The sequence below is a fragment of the Triticum aestivum genome, chromosome 5D (genome assembly GCF_018294505.1).
Source record: "Triticum aestivum cultivar Chinese Spring chromosome 5D, IWGSC CS RefSeq v2.1, whole genome shotgun sequence".
In the NCBI taxonomy this organism is placed as follows: Eukaryota; Viridiplantae; Streptophyta; class Magnoliopsida; order Poales; family Poaceae; genus Triticum; species Triticum aestivum.
The window spans coordinates 210,956,198-210,961,778 of NC_057808.1; positions in this window are offsets into that span (position 1 = coordinate 210,956,198).

A 5,581-nucleotide genomic window follows, 5' to 3' on the forward strand; every position below is an offset into this window, starting at 1 on the left:
AGCAACATCTTTACCCCCTTGGCTAAAATTACTGCGGTTTTTCTATGTAAGTTATTGGGTATGCGGTTCGTATATTACCGTATTATATTCACAGAAGTTACCGGAGGTATGTTTCTCAACAACTTTTTCTCCTCCTTGATCAAAGTTACTGTGGTGTTTGTATGTAAGTTATTGAGTCCGGATGCTTAAAACATCATGCTATCTACACAAAATGTTACTGGGTATATTTCCTCAACTCTTTTCCCACGGGTTAAAAAGTTACCGCGGTGTTTTGGACGCAAGTTACCAAGTCAGTCGTGCATATAGTATCACGTTATTCACACAGAAGTTACAGGGGTTATGTTTCAACAAATGTTTTGCTCAGGTCCGAATTATCACGGTGTTTTCATCAAAGTTATCACGTCTGTGATGCGTATATTACCATACTATTTATACAAAAGTTGCTGAGGGTATCTTCAAATTTTTTTTCCCCATGGTCAAACTTATCACGGTGTTTGTACCTAAGTTATCTGGTCTGTGATGTGTATGTTATTATGCTATGTACACAAAAGTTATCAGGGAAATCTTTTCAACAATTTTCGTCCTCATTGTCAAAGTTATCAGGGTGTTTTTATCTAAGTTATCAGTTTTGTGGTGCATATATTATCATGCTAAACAAAATTTTACCGTGTGTATATTTTCAACAACTTTTTTCCTTGGGTTCAAAATATCACGCTGTTTGCACCTAAGTTATCATACCTACAGGGCATATATTACCATGCTATTTTTACAGAAGTCACTGGAGGTATGTTTCCAACTTTTTTTCCTTCGACTCAAAATTACCACAGTGTTTGTATGCAAGTTATGTAATGCAGTTTGTGGTACGTATACTACCAATGTTACGTACGCAAAAATTACCGAGGTTATGTTTTTCAACAAATGCTTTTTTCGCCGGGTCAAAATTGGTACCTAAGACACTAAAGGGACAGCCGGTAACTCTGCGTTAGAGATTAGGCCTTATGTCACTAGCAGCACTGCAATTGTTGCAGCAAATCAGGAATTCTAGGATACTTTGGACGGGGGCTGGTGGAGTTTCTTCATGTGTAGTACAAATGGTAATGTGTTTGCTTCAGACATTTGACCGTTTATATTTAGCAGGGATACTTATGCTTCTCAAATTCCTCATGTTTGTGCTCCTGCTGCATGTCAAGTTCGTCCTGATTGTTCTGCTGTTCCACCTCATGAATAATCTTCAACACCTTCTGCCAAGAACCCTGGCTAAAAATAGCATGCCACCACCTCTACACATTTTTCCTTGAATCATGTAAGTACAGAAACTTCTAGAATTTGTGATGTGGTGGGATTTTGGCAGAAGAACACACCATAATAACTTCAGAAAAAGAAGTTAATTACAGCCCAAACTTCAGAAGAAGTGAAGAACAGACCAACACAACACAGAAACTCACTTGGACAAGGCTAGGAACAGATCGACGGCGAGAAGCGCAAAGCATCTGACTGTGGCCTTCACTTATGAGCGTCGGGAAGCTCGTGTTGGCACCGTAACTGGCAAGTAGCAGTGGAAGAAAGAAGTGGGGGCAGGCATGGTCATGTGGCGTCAAGGAGACAGCCGACGCCGTGGGCAGTAGCAGCATGGCCAACAGAGAGGGCTCGACGGCGGGTGCAAACGGACATGGAGGGCGAGCATGAGGTCAGGGTCAGAGGGGATCAACCTGCACATGGAGGCGTGTGGAGGCGAGATCCTGTGTGGCGGCGCGATCCCGGAACGCCGTCAACTCGCCGGCGGGAGGAGTTGCTTCAGCGTGCGACTCCACATATGGGCGCAGACGAGCGGATGACAAGGAAAGAGAAGGGGCGATGGTGCTGCACGATTGGATCAGGAGTTTTCGACCACGATCGGACTGGATTAGAGTCGTTAGGTCGTTTTGGCAATCTGCCACACAGTTGCCAAATACTCCCTCCGTTTCAAAATAGATGATCCAACTTTATACTAACTTTAGTACAAAGTTGGGTCATCTATTTTGGAACGGAGGGAGTACATATTTTGTTTATCATATTAAGTTAGTATGTGGCGAACACATGAATCCTACGGCTCGGTTGTTAACGGTAAATTTGTATTTGTTCCTATGTATGTTATTTCATCTACTCTTTCGTCCCAAAATAAATGTCTCAACTTTGTACTAGCTTTAATACAAAGTTATACTAAGATTAAGACACTTATTTAGAAACTGAAGGAATACTTTTTTAAAGGAAAGGCCAAGGCCCGATTTTAAATTAACAAAGCCACCAAGCATCACAGATAAAGTTCCAAACAAACACACCAATCCAATGTAGATGTACATACAACAAAGAGGAGCACCACAACCGGGAAGATAAGGCACACAGGCCAGACTAGCGAAGATAACTAGAGATAGAAACCAAGGCGACGACAAGAGCCCCAACAAAGAGTTCGCCGTAGCCCACACTCAAGGGATCAAAACCTCCACAGCCACCTTGTCGCTGTCTTTAGTCAGAGATTTCCATTGCTGCATGAGAATAGACATTTTGAAAATGCAGTCACCAACCTTGTTAGGGAACACGAGTTCAATAGTAAACTTATTCCTGATAGTCCATAGAGTCTAGCACATAGCTGAGAATCCGAACTAAAAAAAGCCTCATAGTCTGGCTCACAAGCGGGGACACGAGGGTTCTAAGCTCACCAAAGTTATTCGGGGCCCAAGTCACCCCTAGCCATTCCATATGGCAGCTCTAGAAAGTTTAGCCAAAGGGCAACGAAAGAGGATGTGTTCAGTATCCTCAGCAAGGCCACATCAAAACCAGGATCATTCCTCTTCTTAATTTGATCTGCAGCGGGCAACTAGCCACGGATTGCTTGCCACATAAAAATCTTACTTGTGAGAGGAATGCGAGCCTTCCAAACTCCATTGAAGCGAGAAACCACCGGACCCACCAAAAGCTTACGATAGCAAGACTTAAGAGAAAACAACCAGGCGGCAAGTGTAGCCAAGAGACCACATCAGTAGAATCCGAGAGTGAGGGGAATAAGGCAGCGAGACGATGCCAGTCTTCTAGCTCTACAGGCGACAGGGCCCGACAAAAACCAAGGTCCCACTGTCTAGTCGAGAGATCCACGATGTAGATCGAATGGGAAGCAACAAAAGAAAAGAGAACATGAAAAGAAACCGAGAGCGGGTCATCCCCAGTCCACCAGTCTAACCAAAACCTAACCAAGGAACCATCACCAACAAAAAAATTAACCAACGCTCGAAAGTCATCACGAACTTTGACCAATTGACACCAAAATTGGGAGCGGCCAGCTCCCGAAGCAAACAAAGGATTAGAGTTCCGGAAGTATTTAGCTTTGAGAATCCACAACCAGAGCGACTCCGAGTCAGAAGAAAGGATATGCCACCACCATTTCAAAATAAGGCATTTGTTCATAATCGAAGGCTCGATAATACCCAACGCACTAAGGCTATCAGGGCGACATGTCGTTTTCCATTTGACAATTCTATATTTCTTATTATCCGCCGTATTCCAGAAAAAGCCACCTCTATGTTTATCAAAGCCCGTGTGTGTACCCCTTGGCAAGCGGTAGAAAAACACGAGGAACATAGGCAAGGAGGACATATCGCATTGATGAGACAAACCCTACCAGTCGTCGAGTTGTAGCGCCCCCTCCAAGGCATAACTCGGTTACCAACCTTGATAACCGAGAAGGTAAAGTCCTTAGAAAGAAATTTGAAGGGAGAGATAGGTAGCCCAAGGTATTTGAAGGGGAAGGAGCCCAAGTTGCAATTGAGCAGGTTGGCCACACGACAAGCCACAACATTAGAAGCTCCTGTAACAAAAAGTTCGCTCTTATAGAAGTTGATTTTGAGGCCAGACAAAGCCTCAAAGCAGAGTAGAAGGAACTTAAGATTCGCAATACACTGATCAATATTCTCAGCCAAAATGATCGTGTCATCCGCATATTGCAGATGAGAAATGCCAGCCGGAATTAGATGAGAAATAACATGAGAGATATGACCCGCCTCCGCAGCACGGTTAAGAATACATGAGAAAGCATCAGCTACAAAGGTGAAAGGCAGGGGTGAAATGGGGTCACCCTCCCTAAGGCCTCGACCATTTTTGAAATAAGGTCCCGCCATCCCATTAACTGAGATAGTCGTGTGACCACCATAGACCAACTACATAAGGCGCGGGACATACGCACCATAAAACCCTTTGCCCTCGAGCACGTCATGAAGAAAAGGCCAACTAACCGAGTCATAAGCCTTCTCGAAGTCTAACTTTAGGATCACGACATTGCACTGCCTATCTCTTAAATCATGAACGATCTCGTGAAGGCTAAGAATACCATCTAAGATAAATCGACCTTTAATGAAGGCCGATTGTTGTTGGCCTATAACCTTATGTACACTAGGAGAAAGACGCGTCGCGGAACCTTTGGAAGGAAACTTAGGGATGTTATTGATTAAAGCGATAGGACTATAAGGCGAATGAAATCAGCACCTGTAACACCCACGATGCGGCTATATCTCCCACGTGTCGAGGCACGACTTAGAGGCATAACCGCATTGTAGGTATTGTCGCAAGAAGGGTCATCTTCACACAATCCCATGTAATGAACAAGAATGGGATAAAGAGTTGGCTTACAATCGCCACTTCACACAGTACATAAATAAATCATACATCAATCAGAGAACACACATAGGTCCGACTACGGAACCAAAATAAAAGAAGACAACCCCAAATGCTAGATCCCCGATCGTCCCAACTGGGCTCCACTACTGATCATCAGGAAACGAAAACATAGTAACGACCAAGGTCCTCGTCGAACTCCCACTTGAGCTCAGTTGCGTCACATGCACTGGTATCATCGGCACCTGCAACTGTTTGGAAGAATCTGTGAGTCACGAGGACTCAGCAATCTCACACCCGCGAGATCAAGACTATTTAAGCTTATAAGAAGGATGGGGTAATGAGGTGGAGCTGCAGCAAGCACTAAGCATATATGGTGGCTAACATACGCAAATAAGAGCGAGAAGAGGAGCAACGGAACGGTCGTCAACTAGTAATGATCAAGAAGTGATCCTGAACTTCTACTTACGTCAGACATAACTCAAAAGCCGTGTTCACTTCCCGGACTCCGCCGAAAAGAGACCATCATGGCTACACACGCGGTTGATGTATTTTAATTAAGTCGAGTGTCAAGTTCTCTACAACCGGATATTAACAAATTCCCATCTGCCACATAACCGCGGGCATGGCTTTCGAAAGATAATACCCTGTAGGGTGTCCCAACTTAGCCCATTATAAGCTCTCACGGTCAACGAAGGATATTCCTTCTCCCGGGAAGACCCGATCAGTCTCAGAATCCCGGTTTACAAGACATTTCGACAATGGTAAAACAAGACCAGCAAGACCACCCGCTGTGCCGACAAATCCCGATAGGGGCTGCACATATCTCGTTCTCAGGGCACACCGGACAAGCTAAGCGTACAGGTATCGACGTAACCCAAGTTGCCAAGGGATGGTCCCGCACGGTGCTCTAGTTTGGACCAACACTCAGAGGAGCACT